The sequence below is a fragment of the Odocoileus virginianus genome, chromosome 7 (genome assembly GCF_023699985.2).
Source record: "Odocoileus virginianus isolate 20LAN1187 ecotype Illinois chromosome 7, Ovbor_1.2, whole genome shotgun sequence".
NCBI lineage: Eukaryota > Metazoa > Chordata > Mammalia > Artiodactyla > Cervidae > Odocoileus > Odocoileus virginianus.
In genome coordinates this window covers 84,513,376-84,529,891 of record NC_069680.1, presented here as the reverse complement: position 1 = coordinate 84,529,891, position 16,516 = coordinate 84,513,376, and the positions used below count along the sequence as shown (strand labels likewise).

Here is a 16,516-nt window from a genome sequence, read left to right as displayed (position 1 = left end):
ACAAATAGTGGTATGATACAAAAGAAGCTGAGAGGAGCATAGAGACATGGGGTATCTGCTTACCCGCCCTCTATACGGCCCCCAGCCCACCCCACTCTTCAGAGGGCATGAGATCTCCCAATCATTTCAATCTGTGACATACCTCTGACACCACCAGCTTGAAGAGTAGGGTAGAATGCTTTCAGGGAAAAGGATTTCATCCTTGCCTGGCCATTACGGACTCTGAGGATGAATGGAAACCTGAGAATCCAGAGAGGAGAGTTCAGGGCTGGCTTCAGAGCAGGAAGATGCCGAGGTTATTGAGAACTCTCAGAGATGGAATAGTTCTTTCCTTGAAAATTCAAAATGGCTGTACCCTGAACCCTCTGGGCTTCCTAGAATTTTGTGTTTAAATGTTTATGCATTTCCCAGGAAAACGTTTTAAACAACGCAGCTAAGGTGCTATACCTCCAAAACAGGTAAAGTAGTTGGCTCCCCATCTGGGGTTGCCTTGCACAACCTGGCAGAGAGAAGGCAGGTCAGGAACCCATGTCCTGAAGGGAATTCTTACAGAACAAGTAGGAGATAGTGCCCCTAGAAGAAAGAGAAAAGCAGCTGGTGAGATTGTTCCCATTAACTGTAAGGGATCCAAGAGGACCACAAAAGTCTGTTTTGGGTAAATCTGGGGCAGTCCAAAGGTTGTCAAGGGATATGGAAAGAAAATTTTACTTTGCACACTTGAACTCTGCAGTCTATCTGACCCCTTTGGAGGTTACTTCTAAGGTGGCAGAAGCAGGGCTTCAATGCGTCCTCATCTTTGGTGACCTTTTCTCAGCCCTCCATCCTGATGGCTATAGGGAAGTTATTCTGCCTGTGTGATCGGTGTTGTGTTAACACACACAGAGAGATTGCCATTTTAATGTCCCCTGGATGTGCTTCACCCTCGCTGAGTTAAGATTGAATTGCTTTCTACTTCAGTAAATCCAATCCAGATTTCTAACTGATCATAGGTTAAAGTTTTAATTTAAAATTCCTTTTCTTTTAAAAATTGGCCATTCAAATTGCAAGGTTTGTAAGGCAGCTCAGATCCTGAGATTGTTGGTGTTGGAAGGGGCCTTAGCTGTCATCTATTGTAAGGGATGCTTTGTGGAGTTTTTTGGGGGACAGAATGAAAAAATGAAAGTGTTAAGTTGTTCAGTTGTGTCTGACTGTTTGCAACCCCCTGGACTCTAGTCCACTAGGCTCCTCTGTCCATGGAATTCTCCAGGAAAGCATACTGGAGTGGGTTGCCATTTCCTTCTCCAGGGGATCTTCTCAACCCAGGGATCAAACCCAGGTCTCCTGCACTGTAGGCAGATTCTTTACCGTCTGAGCCACCAGAGATGGAATAGTCATTACTTTAACTAGATCACATGTAATGATGTAAGTGAAAATGCTTTGTAAATTTTAGAAGACTTAACAGATATTAACTATTTTTTTAAACTGAAGTATAGTTGATCAACAACTATTGATAATTAGCATTTGTAAAGACACTTTTCCATTGTTGCCAGCTTTATTTATTACAACATGCATTTTTATCTTGAATTCCTATTCTGCTTTTTGCGAATAAGAGTAAATGACTTTAAAATTACTTAATAACATTTCCCCCCTCACACACTCATTCCTATGCTTCAGTAATTACGGTGCACAGGTTTAGTGGCTCTGTGGCATGTGAAGTCTTCCTGGACAAGGGATTGAACCCATGTCTCCTGCATTGATGGGCAGATTCTTATCCACTATACAGGTGAGCAATGCGTCCCCAGTGGTATACGAGATGGTTTTCAGAGCCACAGGATGTGCCATGGAATGCCATTGCCTACCTTCACCTGTTCTCTTGCTGTCAAGGAGAAAGTCTCCATTTGCTGCTAGTGTGTCCTTGGTGTGTGTGCTCACCTTCTTTAACACTAATTTCCCCTTATAATAAAGTCAGAGCTGAGCACGCTTCTGTCCCTCCTCCAAAAGGCTAGTTTGTTTTCATTGTCTTTATTTATTTGTTGTTGTTCAGTTGCCAAAATGTGTCTGACTCTTTGTGACTGCAGCATGCAGCCCCGTGGACTGCAGCATGCCAGGCTTCCTTATCTCTCATCATCTCACGGAGTTTGTCCAAGTTCATGTCCATTGATTCAGTCATGCCATCCAACCATTTCATCCTCTGTCACCCCCTTTTCCTTCTGACCTCAATCTTTCCCAGCATCAGAGTCTTTTCCAGTGAGTTGACTCTTCGCATTGGGTGGCCAAGTAATTGGAGCTTCAGCTTCAGCAGTCATCCTTCCAATGAATATTCAGGGTTGATTTCCTTTAGGATTGACTGGTTGGATCTCCTTGCTCACAGGGATGATGTAGAAAGAAAAATCACAGTGGGGAGGATACCTGAGGATTGTCAGGAGGAACAACTGGGTACAGATTCAGGAGTGACACTTATGTCCTCAAATGTCTTTATATAGATGCACAAAATAGAGGCTGTAAGCAAAATGAAATTGAAATATTTCCATCAGGCAAAAAATGTGCAAACTCTTAGGATCTGGGTTGGAAAGCCTGTGAGAATATCTTTGCGCCTTGCCTCTCTGAGCTCTATTAAAGATTTCTCATCACTAAAATTGTTTCATTGATTAAATGAGGGGGTTGCATGGTAAATGCTTTGATTAGTTGGGGTATGCTATGCATATGTGTGCATGCATGCTCAGTTGCTTCAGTCATGTCCTACTCTTTGTGACCTATGGCCTGTAGACTACCAGGCTCGTCTGTCCATGGGCTTCTCCAAGAAAGCATACTACAGTGGGTTATCATGACCTCCTTCAAGGGCTCTTCTCAACCCAAGGATCGAATTGGTATCTCCTGCATCTCCTGCATTGCAGGTGGATTATTTACCCACTGAGCCACCTGGGATCCCTGGGGTATGCCATACAAATGTCAAAATGATTGTTCTTTCATGAGTTGTATTATTACTTTATATTGTCTGCATTATAACGTTTGCATTCTATTCTGTATCAGTACTTTTCGTCATTGTCTAGCCTTAGTGCTTTATTTAAAAGGATCTGCTGCTTGCTGGTAGTCTTTCATAAAAGGATCCTGCCACTACTGAGTCCTGTACTTGTGATTTATTGCTTGGTTGTCTGAATTTCTCCATCCAGAGATTTTGATCAAGAAGATCCATGACTGTTACAGTGCCCAACATTAATGCATATTGAATAATGACTTTTTGTTGTTTTTATAGTGTTTGACAACTTGGCTGGGTATAAAATTCTTGAGTGTCCCCACACCAAGCCCCAAACTATATAGACAATGTCACTTGGCATTGAATGTTACTTTGAAAGCCCTTTATATGTGTAACTTGAGTTTTCTCCAAGGTTTACACCGGATTCACACTTTTTCTTTGGAGTTAGGTTATTTTACCATATATGCAGATGTTGGTCATAAAATTTCTTGGATGCTGTGTATACCTTTTATCTACAGATTTGGATTTTTATTCCATAGATGTTTTCTTCTTTTATATCTTTGGTTCCCTCTGTCTTTTTTCTTCTTGAGGGACACCAATCATTCATATATTTGTTGCTCTGTATATATATCATCTTCTCTATAATGATTTTCTCCTTACCTTTTCTCATGCATTTTGTTATTATTTTGAGCTGGTATTCCAAGTTGTTGACTCTCTTTGCAGCCGAAACTATACTTCTTGCTGCTTCTGAGATTGTTCTTGGAGAGACAGCAGTGAGCAGTCTTGAAGCCGGGTCTTATTTCCCTGACCAGGAATTAGACCTGGGTATTCTGGATGAGAACCAGGAGTCCTAGCTCCTGGTCCATCAAGGGATAGAGGGTAGAAGCAAAGTTGCCCTGACTCTTGCCCCGTTTGAAAGCATGAATGTTTCAAGGAGGCAAAAACTGTAGAAACAGGTACAGATTTTATTATTAGAGACATAGCGCATCGTGTGGGAGAGCACACAGAGGAGTTGTTTATTCAAGACAGAAGCAAGGCAGAGATACACCCCCAGAGAGAAGGTGTGGGCATCCCTAATGAGGAGAAGTGCAGTAAAGAAGCAGTTAAACCACTTATATAGGGCAGTTCTTCCCAGTCTTTGTTTACCTTTGGCCAATCATCTTGCTGCTTTTCTCACATCTGGGCTGCCCTAGGAACCTAGCCAATATGCATTTACACCTTTTTGCCAAAATGGATTCCAGTGCAGAGGCCTGTGGGAGTTTTGACAACATCGGTTATGGAGTGGCGCCCCCTCCTTTTTGACCCCCGAGGAGCATGCTTGTGCATGTGCAGTCAGGGAGATTTCCTTGACCCCAGGAGTGATGGATGTGGTCGTCTTATCTCTTTGCTCCAGCAGAGTTCAGCTGCTGCCATAAACTTGGTCCTTGGAGTTTCTAGGGAAAGCAAAGCTTCAGTTTACTCTGCTTGACAAACTCCAGCTACTCACCCCAAGGGTCCATCTGTTGCAGCAAAGCCAGAAATAAGTGAATGGCCTTTGGCACATACCAGGCAAACAGTTCTGAAGGAGTTAAGCAATCTTGGCTATTCCTTAGCTGTTACTACTAAAAAACACTTGTAGCTAGTCTTGTCCTTCACAAAGCCGAACAAAGCTGACTTCATATGAGTTGTAATCTGTACTTGGCATTTCTTCTCCCCTTATACTCTCTTGTAGCATTCTGCATTTCACAAAGGTCATGGGCCGATAACTTCAGGGACATCAGACCAGGTTGCTGAGTTGCCTGATGCTAGCTGTGGCCGTTTTGAAACTTTGCAAAAGAAAAAATGTGTAGGACCTTCATGAAGATAGAAAACCTCTCCCTATTCCTGATAGAAGGGGGGCACAGTTCTTGAGGCACTAGCCTACTGTGTTTCCCTTTTGCCTGGCAAGAAGAGTAAAGCTACTCTTTTTTCTATTTCCTTCAAACTCTGTCTCCGTATTTCTATTTGGCATTGGTAGACAGGGAAGCAAGATTTTAGCAATGTGTCTACCTCTTACCTCAAGATGGCTTCATTTTATAACTGAACTGAACATAACACCCAGGCAGGCATCCACTGGCCTAGGGTAAATCCTAGGTATTGTTTCCTAAAAATTGTAATGTTACTACTGTTTCTCAAATTAACAGTTGGCTGCTAGCTGTCTTCTTCCCATCTCATGCCTGCCCTCTTCCTTCTCTGAGTGCAGCAGTTCAGGAAAAACACTTCTTTCCTTCTCAGGAACTGAAGAGGAAGGTATTAACTTGGATGCCTGCTGTTAATTTCATCCATATTGCACAGTGTTTGCAGAATATTCCTCAGAGCTTTGAGAAGCAGCATGGCTCTGGGGCACTCTGCTTGTGTTTTAATTTCTACTTTGCCAGTGACCAGCTTTGTGAGGCTGGGCAAATGACTTCGTTTTCCTCATCTGTGAAAAGAGGCTAGAATAGGGTTGTTATAAGAATGAAATGAATTAATGTTTGTAAAATGTAGATAACAATGCCTGGCATAAATAACCAAGAGGCACCTTATAAGGCCCTATCAAATGGATATGGCATTTGATCATGCATTGCCAATAAAGTTTTCTCCCCAACTTCTCACTGTTTGTCTATTTTCAGTTGACTTCACAGAGGTTCAGTTAACTTGCTTTTATTTCATTCTCCTGCTGGATTTGTTTGCTCATAAATGTTTGTTTAAGCATTCATTTAGAATTGTATCTAGGGCATATATCTGGCTGACCAGCCTATAACTTTTTACTTTTTAATTTTAAATCTATTTTTAATTGAAGTATAATTGCTTTACAATATTTTGTTCAACCTATAACTCTTAGATTCTACTTTTTTCCTTCTTGAAACCAGAACACTTGCCAATCTTGGTCCATGGTAGGTGCGTGCATATGTGTTCAGTCATTCAGTCATGTCCAACTCTTTGTGATACCTTGGACTACAGCATGCCAGGCTCCCCTGTCCTTCACTGTCTCTTGGTGTTTGCTCAGATTCATGTCCATTGAATTGGTGTTACTATCTAAGTATCTCATCCTCTACCACCCCCTTCTCCTTTTGCCTTTAATCTTTCCCAGCATCAGGCTTTTTTCCAATGAGTTGGCTCTTTGTGTTAGGTGGCCAAAGTATTGGAACTTCAACTTCAGCATCAGTCCTCCCAATAAGTATTCAGAGTTGATTTGCTTCAGGATTGAATTCCTTTAGTGTGAATAATAGTTTATCTGACCTCGTTTGAGGGTATGAACTCATTTGAAGTGGCTGGGTGTTCTCTGTCATTTTGCCTCTCTTGAGCTTCAGTTCCTCCTAAATTATGCTACCACCATTCTTTCCAGCCTGAAGATGACTTTTAGTAGAAGTGAGGTTGAAACTTGGAGCTGTGTGATTCTGTCTTGTCTTCTTTCTTATCTGTTTCCCTTGCGCCATAACCAGTGGGCTTGTCCCTGGTAGCATAACTTTCTTATCCTGGTTTGTTTGTTGGCTGGTTGGTTGGTTGATTTGAATCACACTTTTCCCCCCCTGTTTTTAGCATATTTACAGAAGGAATAACTCCTAGCCTTTTAGTCTTTTGACATTTTTCTTATTGCTTCATGACCCCTTTGTACTTTTCATGTTATTTCTCATCTGTTTGTTTTGAAATTTTTGAAAATTTCTGACTCTTGGAAAGCCCCCCTTCAATCTCAGAAGTTCTTGTTGATGCTGCGTTGGGGTTATTGTGCTAATTAAGTGATTGGGCACTTGTGAAAAGCACATATTCCTAGATTTCCTGCTTTAGGTATTCTAGTTGGTGAGGACTAGGGAAAGCCCCCCGTCCCCCAAATATTTCCTGCATTTTCACAGGGCTTCTGGGTGACTAGATGCAAGTAATCCATGGGTCACACTCAACTCTAGCTGTTCTGGAGTAAAAGTGCTTGTTCTCTTTCCTCCTTCAAGCCATGAGTGAGGGTGACTCATGAGTGAGATTCTCTGGGGGGCTGATCCCAGGATCAGGTACCTGCTTCTGGCTTGACAAGTTTAATTTTGTCCCTTCCATTCCCATTCAAGAAAGATAACAGAATATGAGAGGGAGTAACATGGACTTGAGTATATTCCAACTATAGCAAATTAAATAACTCACAGCTTTAGTGCTTCACTGTCCCTACGCATCTCTGAGCCTACTTTTGGGCAGTTTCTCACTCTGGCTTGACCTGGGCACCCTCTCCAGAGGTTCCCTTCGATTTTGTGTAACTGATAGTTTTTGGGTGGCTGTCAGATGACTCCTGATGTTCCCTGAGGAGGACCTTTCCTTGAGAGCCTCTGCTTGAAGCTGAACTGACTCTGGCATATTTTCAGCTTGGAAACTTTTGTATAAAGGACTCTATAAATCATTCAGGGTAGTTACATTTGGACATTATTGCTGGGTGCTATTTTTCTTAGAGCTGTTGTTGTTCAGTCACTAAGTCGTGTCTGACTCTTTGTAACCCTGTGGACTGTAGCTTGCCAGTTTTGCCTGTCCTTCATTACCTCCCAGAGTTTGCTCAAATTCATGTCTGTTGAGTTGGTGATGTATCCAACCCAGACCACCCTCTGTTGCCCTCTTTTCTTTTTGCCTTCAATCTTTCGAAGCTTCAGGGTCTTTTCCAATGAGTCATCTCGTCGCATCAGGTGGCCAAGTATTGGAGCTTCAGCATCAGTCCTTCCAATGAATATTCAGGACTAATTTGCTTTAGAATTGACTGGCTTGATCTCCTTGCAGTCCGAGGGGCTCCCAAGAGTCTTCTCCAACACCACAGTTCAAAAGCATCAATTCTTTGGCACCCAGCCTTCATTATGGTCCAACTTAGTGATGTTAGCAATCTCCTTGTTCTGGAATATTTTACAAGTAATCAGTGAGTATCACTGAGCACTTCTGCTTTGGGAATTGCATCTGAGTGTTAGCGAATGTCATACAGGACTTACATATTCCTTGAGGTCCAGTCTCAGCTCTAAGAGATCTGTTTGTACCCCAGACTCTCATTCCAGCATCAGGGTCTGTTACCTACAGGACAGGGTTGAGGTTGAGTGGAAGCCAGACTTCCCAGTCCTGGCTCCAGCATTAAGTGGTGGTGTGACTTCGGACAAATTTCTTCTCTTCCATAAGCCTCAGTGATCTTATTTTTGAAATGGGGTGATGATAATCCTGACCTTATTAAGGTTTTGGTGAGGATAAAATGACATAAACATGCAGAGGATAGAATGTGCTTGGCTCTTGGCTCAGTGAATGTTGAAGGAGTAAGTGCACATATAATGATGTCAAGTTCATCAAGCTTTTTTTATTTTCTTGTAAAAGGTCTAAGTTAATTAATCCTCTCATGAAAAATCTGCACAATCACCACAGATACAGTCACTGGGTGGGGTGGGGGGTGGGGGGGGTGGGGGAGGTGGGGGGAGGGCGGGGCGGGGGAATCAAGCTGGTTTTTGGTGTTATTTTCATATCTTCCATTCTGAGTTGTTTTTGAGATCACATCTGTTGGGTGTACCATAACACTTGATGATATGGAGGGGAAGGTGGTTGTGTGGATGCAGTATCATGGGAAATAACCAGACTGTTGTAATAACAGTGTTTGATTCATAAGCTACTGGGATAAAACTGGGCTATCAATATTAGAAAATAGCATTAGGAAAACTTTTCATTTCTATAACACATTACAGCTTAAATGTGTTTTCTTATGTCCTATTTCATCTAAAGGCTTCCCAGGTGGCACTAGTGGTAAAGTACCCACCTGCCAGTGCAGAAGATATAAGAGGCTTGGGTTTGATCCCAAGGGTGGGGAAGATCCCCTGGAGTAGGAAATGACAACCCACTCCAGTATTCTTGCCTGGAGAATCCCATGGATAGAGGAGCCTGGTGGGCTCTCATTTAAACAGAAACTTAAGTGCATGGGCAAATGGTTTTTCTTTATGTTCCATCATCAGGCTGGCTCTGACCCAGGTATGCAGTTTCAGACCCGGGACACTGTCAGAACCACTTTTTGCAGCTTATTGGAGCCCTTGGGTGCATAAAGCACCCAGTGCTAGGCTGAGCACAGAAGGATGTTATGAAAAAAATAGCTTTTATACTTTTGTGGCCACATGTATGTGGTTCTGCTTAAGAATATATTTAAATAAACTTACAGCCAATATAAGGCTTCCCCGGTGGCTCAGTGGTATAGAATCTGCCTGTAATGCAGGAGATGCTGGTTTGATCCCTGAGTTGAGAAGATCCCCTGGAGGAGGGCATGGCAACCCACTCCAGTATTCTTGCCTGGAGAATCCCATGCACAGAAGTAGCCTGGTGGGCTACCATCCATAGGATCTCAAAGACTCGGACACTACTGAAGCGACTGAGCATGCACACATAGCCAATGTAAATGACAAAGCCTGACAAAAATAACCTTGAAATTCACCTCCTACACGGAGTGGGGGTTTGTGTGATGTTCCTGATGACCCTTTGTTTCCACCCCACTCCCATCCAGACTCAACCCTGATTTCGATCCCGTCTGGTCCTCTCCCAGGATTAGTTGTATAATTGACAATGTGCCCACAAACATAATCTCTGGATTGGTGGATTTAAACCAAAGCTGATTAGAGAGTTCCAATTGTAAGTGTATGCAATGAACATCTCTCTTTGAAATATATGATTGATAATGAAAAGCAGAGAACCTCAATACTCTGCACTCAGCTTGTGTGGCCTTTGCATGGTTTCACACACATCCTCTGTGTGTCCTGCTCTGAAGCCAGGCTCCTCCTAACCTCACAGTGTCACACTGTGTTGGTGTTTTGAAAAAACAGCACATCTGTTTTCCCTCGGGCTGAGCACTGGGCCCTGGGGTTCCGCTCCCTGCCTGTGCTCCCAACCCTATCCTAGCACACTTCTCAGAGTTGCCTTGCTCTGGGGCCTCTCTGGTTCTGAGTGTGCATTCTGAGATAGGAATCTAGGCGTGAAGGAAGATTTCTTGTGGAAACAGTGGTAGGTTGATATTTGACTCCAAGAAAATGGTTTGTTTTATAATTATATATATGTGTATGCATGCATGTGTGCTTAGTCACTTTAGTCCTGTCTGACTCTTTGTGACATTATGGACTTTGTAGCCAGCCAGTCTCCTCTGTCCATGGGATTCTCCAGGCAAGAATACTGGAGTGGGTTGCCATGCCCTCCTCCAGGGGATCTTCCCTATGTACGTCTATATAATTCTGTAAACTTTTCCTTCATACACACGTTTTTGGTCAAAGTTTCCTTGGCGAGCGGGTCTCTCGGGGAGGCCGAGCGTTCCTAGAAGCACCTGGTGGCATTGCCTACGTCCTCATGGATACTGCCATGATGGAGAATGTTAGAGGCCCATGCACACCACTGGTGTGCACCCTTCAGAGGCTTTCTGGTGGAGGGCTTACCCTGTCCTTTTTTGTTCCATTGCCGCCCTGGGTGACATCTTTTCCCCTTTAGCTGGATTTCCCTTGTCCTGGTGTTACTGAACCAAACTTGGGTTTACTCACTGGCACTCCATAAAGCCGATCTACTGACACTGGGTTGTGGTGAAGGAAAGTAGTGTTTATTGTAAGGCGCCAACACAAGGAGGATGGGTGGCCTGTGCTCTAAAATCCTGAACTCCCCAAAGCATTTTTAAGTGCCAGGTGAGAGAGGGGTGTTTCAGGGTATGTGATCAGATGCTGTTCAATTATCTGGTTGGTTGATGGTGGTCAGTCATTTGGTGCCAGAAGCTCTGGGGGCTATGTGCTCATGACCATCAAGTAGCAATTTCTTCCATTTGGTGGTGGTTTTAGTACCTAAAAAACTCGGAACGTATGCTTGAGATACTGTTATCTGGGTACTGCAAAGAGAAACTACAGCAGAAACTACCCCATACTACAGTATGGGGCGGGAGGGGGGTCTGTCCCTGGCAGGACTCCATAGGGTCCTTCTTGGTTACACTGGTAGTTTGAGTGTATGGCAGGTTTATTATAGTCCTCTCCCTTCTCCTCCCATTGTTCAGTTGAATTATTTTTCTTTGTCATAGCATATAGCAGTTATATGAGTCTCCTCCCTTTTGAAACCTTTTCCGGTCTTAATTAACTCTAATCCATCATGTTGGAGAGGATAGGGCAAAGGAAAGAGTCCCACATCAGGGAGCTGGGACCCTCTAGCCAGCCGTCCATCCAAGACTCGGGGCCCTTTTGCCCAGACCTGTCACTCACCAGCTATGAACCCACTTGCCTCTCCTACCTGTCCTACTTCCAGCCTTCACCTATAAACAGGGAAACTGGGGGAGTCTTTTTCAGATCTTCTGGGTGAAATCCAGAAATCTATGTCTACCACCTTTCCCCTGATTTACTGGACTTGACTTATTGTTCTTCAGTCACTCAGTCGTTTCTGACTCTTTGCAACCTCGTGACTGCAGCACGCCAGGCTTCCCTGTCCTTCACCATCTTCTGGAGCCTGCTCAAATTCTTGTCCATTGAGTTGGTGAGGCCATCCAACCATCTCATCCTCTGTTGTCCCCTTCTCCTCCTGCCTTCAGTCTTTCCCAGCATCAGGGTCTTTTCCAATGAGTCAGTTCTTCACATCAGGTGGCCAGAGTATTGGAGTTTCAGCTTCAGCATCAGTCCTTCCAATGAACACCCAGGACTGATCTCCTTTAGGATGGACTGGTTGGATCTCCTTGCAGTCCAAGGGAACCTCAAGAGTCTTCTCCAACACCACAGTTCAAAAGCTTCAGTTCTTCACTGCTCAACTTTCTTTATAGTCCAACTCTCACATCCATACATGACTACTGGCAAAAACATAATGTTGACTATATGGACATTCCATTTGAAGTTATTATAAATGATTGGTTGTATTCCTTGTGTTGTATATGTCTTTGTAGCTTATTTATTTTATACATAGTAGTTTATACCTCTTAATCGCTTACCCCATCTTGCCTCTACCTCCTCCCTCTCCCCACTGGTAACCACTAGTTTGGACCCTCCAAGTCCAAATGGCATTGTAATTATTGTAAATGGCATTATTTCATTCTTTTTTTTAATGGCTGAAAAGGATTCTGTTGTATATATGCACCACTTCTTTATTCATTAACCTGTTGATGGACACTTAGGTTGCTTTCACATCTTGGAAATTTGCAAACAATGCTATGAGCATTGGGGTGCTCTATGTTTTAAATTAGTGCTCTTGTTTTTTTTTTTTTTTCAGGTAGATACCCAATAGGGGGATTCCTGATTCGTATGGTAGTTCTATTTTTAGTTTTTTGAGGAATCTCTAAACTGTTTTTCATAGTGGCTGCACCAATTTACATTGCCACCAACAGTGTTTGAGAGTTCCTTTTTCTACACATCCTCACCAACAACGTTTGTTATTTGTGTTCATTTTGATGATAGCCATTCTAATAGGTATAAGGTGACACCTCATTGTGGTTTTAATTAGCATTTCTCTGATGATTAACAATTCTGAGCTTCTTTCCATGTGCCTGTTGACCATCTGTATGTCTTCTTTGGAAAAAAAAAATGTCTATTCAGACCTTATGCCCATTTTTTATATTTGGTTGTTTATTTTTTTTTTGATGTTGAGTTACATGAGCTATTTATATATTGTGGATATTAACTTCTTACCAGTCATATCATTTGCAAATATCTTCTCCCATTCTGTAGTTGTCTTTTCATATCATTGATGGTTTCCTTTGCTGTGCAAAAGCTTTTAAATTTAATTAGGTCCCATTTGTTTATTTTTGCTTTTATTTCCTTTGCTTTAGGGGACAGGTCCCCAAAAATATTGCTACGATTTATGCCAAAGAGTGTTCTGCCTATGTTTTCTTTTAGGAGTTTTATGGTTTTGGTCTTACATGGAGGTCTTTAATCCATTTTGAGTTTATTTTTATATATGGTGTTAGAGAGTATTCTCATTTCATTCTTTAACATAATATCTCTTAATTTCAAATTCTTTTTCATAACCTTGCATTTGTACTCTCCTCTCATCACAATTACTGAGATTACATTTTAATGTAATTAAATTAATTACATTTTAATATCATGTTTTACATAAAATTGTTTTTTGTGTCCATTAACTGCTTATTGTGGATATGGTGATTTTAATATTTTTGTTTTTTAACCTTCCTACGAGCTTTGTGTATGGATAGTTTTGTATCTTTACTATATGTTTGCCTTTACTGATGAGGCTTCTCTTTTGTAATGTTCATGTTTCTAGTTTTAGCTTTTTCTTTTTAACTTTAAAGAGGTTCCTTTAGCATTTTTTGTAAAACTGGTTTGGTGGTGCTGAACTCTTTTAGCTTTTGTCTGTCTGTAAAGATTTTGATTTCTCCATCAAGTCTGAATCGGAACCTTGTGAGTAGAATATTCTTGGTTATAGATTTTTCCCTTTTGTTACTTTAAATATATCATGCCATCCCCTTTTGGTCTGTAGAGATTCTGCTGAAAAATAAGCTAATAGCTTTATGGGAGTTTTCTTGTATATTATTTGTTGCTTTTCCATTGCAACTCTTTAATTTTTGCCATTTAAATTACAGTGTGTTTTGGTATGTTTTTCTTTGACCCCATCCTGAATAGAAGTCTCTATGCTTTCTGCGCTTGGGTGACTTTTTCCTTTCCCATGTTAGGGAGTATTTCAGCTATAATGTCTTCAAATATTTTCTCAGGTCCTCTCTCTCTCTCTCTCTCCTCCTTCTGGGACTTCTATAATGTGAATGTTGGTATGCTTGATGTTGTCCCAGAGGTCTCTTAAACTGTCATTTCTTTTCTTTCTTTTTTCTGTTCAGCTTCAGTAATTTCCACTACTCTGGTCTTCCAGACCACTGATCCAATTTTCCTATATCTTTTAATGTACTGTTAATTCTTTCTAGTTTACTTTTCATTTCTGTTATTGTATTCTTCATTTCTGTTTAGTTGTTCTTTATATTTTCTGACTCTGTTAAAAACTTCTAACTTCTTGTTCTGTGCATCCATTCTTCTCCCAAGTTCTTTGATCATCTTTATGGTTATTCCTGGAAGAGACATGGCAACCCACTCCAGTACTGTTGCCTGGAAGGTATGGACAGAGGAGCCTGGAAGGCCTCAGTCCAGAGGGTTGCACAGAGTTGTGCAAGAGTGAAGTGACTTAGCATGCACTCAGAATCATTACTTTGAACCCTTTACTGGGTAGACTGCCTATCTCCACTTCACTTCATTCTTCTTCTGGGCTTCTCTTCTTTATGGAACATGGTCCTCTTTTGCCTTTCCCCCTAACTTGCTGTTTTGATTTTTATGTATCTGGTGGTTGTGTTTCCCAGCCTTGGAGAAGTGGCCAGCTGTAGGAGATGTTCTGTGTCCCAGCAGTGCATTGCCCTCTTGTCGCCCAAGCAGTATGCTCTAGGGCTTTCTTCTCTGAGGGCATCTTGGGTCCTTCTATTGTGGGGGGCTGACTCTGTGGGTAGTCTGGTAGGCTTGGTTGGCTCCCAGTTTGATTGGTTGCCAGGATCTGCCTTGTATGAAGGCTGCAGGCCACTTGTTGGCAGAGGCCAGGTCATGGGGTGACTGACTGCCAAACCCAGGAGGGCCCCAGGGCCACTGCTGACCCACTGAGGGGTGGGGTCATGGTTTGGAGACTCTGGGGCAATTGCGCTTCGTTGGTGGGTGAAGCCAGGACCTGGGGTTAGTGCTGGGTCTGCTGGTGGGCAGAGCTTGTCTTGAGTCTGGTTGTAGGGCCCGGGACTCGCTGAAGTGGCGTTGGGCTGTTGGTGTGTGGGGGTCAGTTACTAGACATAGTTGGGTACAGAATCTGGGGTGTCCTGCTAGTGGGTGGGGCCAGAGTCCAGTCGGCCCTAGTGGGCAGGTTGGTTCCACGGGCCCTGAGACTGTGGTTTTCTTGTGTCTGGTGTCTGTCCCCTGGTGGGTTAGACTGGTCTGGAGGCTAGAGCAGGCTCCTTGCAGGGCTAGGCTGGCATCCAGGGACTGGTGCCTGCCCACTGGTAGGTGGTTCTGGGTCCTGGGCCCTCCAGGGGACAGGCCATGTCCAGAAGTGTCTGTGGCTCAAGGAGTCTTAAGGCAGCTTGTTCGCTGGTGAGTGAGGCTATGTCTCTGCCCAGTTAGTTGCTTGGCTTGAGGCATCTCAGCTCTGGTGCCTGTAGGCTGTTGGGCCAGCGCAGGGCTGGGTCCTGGGGCTAGTGAGCTAGAGGGAGGATTCTACAGTGGCTGGTGCTGGCACCAGTGCCCACGTGGTAGAAAAAAGAGCTCACCCCAAACACCTACCACCAGTGTCTGTGTTCCCAGGGTGAGCTGCAATGGTCTCCTGCCTCTTTAGGAGACTATCTGAGAATCAGCAGGTAGGTCTGACCCAGGCTCCTGTGAAATCACTGCTTCTGCCCCGGGACCCAGAACATGTGCGATTTTGTGTGAACCCTTTAAAAGCAGAGTCTCTACTACCCCAGCTCTCTGAGATGCCCTGCTGGCCTTTCAAAGCCAAATGCTCTGGGGGCTCATCTTCCCAGGCAGGGCCCTCGGACTAGGGAGCCTGATTTGGGGCTCAGACCCCTCACTCCTTTGGGAAAACCTCTGCAGGTGTGATCACAACCTTCTCCAGCTTGGGTGTTACCCACCCAGGATAGGAGGAGGGACTTGACTATATCACGAGTCCATCCCTCCCTAGCTGTCTTGTGGTATTTCTTTCTTTATGTCTTCCAGCTGTGGGAGGTATTTTTCATTGCTGATTGTCCCATAAATATAGTTGTGATTTTGGTGTGCCCATGAAGGGAGGTGAGCTCAGGGTCCTTCTGCTCTGCCATCTTGACTGATCTCTCTCTACTGTCTTTTTCTTTTTATTAGTTCTTGCTTAAATAAAGTTAGTTGGACATGATTCACCTTTTTAGTAAAGCGTTTGTTTATTTGGCTGCATTGAGCCTTAGTTGTGGCATGTGGGATCTTTTGTTGTGATGCAGACTCTCTAGCTATAAATCGTGGGCTTGGTTGTTCCCCTGCATGTGGGATCTTCGTTCCCTGACCAGGGGTGGAACCCATGTCCCCTGTATTGCAAGCTGGATTCTTACCCACGGGACCACCAGGGAAGTCCCAGACACGATTTACTTTGAATAAGCCGATTTACTTTGAATAAGCCGTGTAGGCTTCCTCCATTTGTAAGTGTTCATATAACATCCCTGTGATTAACCTTTGGCAGCTCATCTGGTGTGTGTGTCCTGCACATTGATTTGCAGTTGCTAGGCTTCAATTTGCAGGAAGGATCTATTTCCCTTTTTAGAACCCGGGAGGGTGCTTTTTTTTTCCAGTCTGTTGGAGTATCTCCTGTTCTCCCAGATTTCTTAAAGAACACCTCAGCAATTATCTGATCTCATTTTCACGTTCCTTCAGTTAACAAGTGAATTAAAGCCAATTTATTACCCAAGATTGCCTCATTTGTTTCAAAATGGCCTGTGTACAGAGGAAGCTCTATTCCCTTAGTGAGAGTTAACTCAAGGTTTAAAACCCATTCTAGAGAAAAACAGACTCATCTAGTTTGTTTTTGCTATTAAACACGTTTTTAAAAAAGGAATCGGCCTTTGCATATTGATGGAAATTGAGAAAA

At 43.2% G+C, this 16,516-nt stretch overlaps 1 protein-coding gene across 2 annotated transcripts in view; it reads left to right on the top strand.

Moving 5' to 3' along the window:
- Window positions 1–16,516, top strand: part of DISC1 (DISC1 scaffold protein) — a 389,098-nt gene that overhangs the window by 37,267 nt on the left and 335,315 nt on the right. The gene's annotated exons all lie outside the window — the stretch shown is intronic.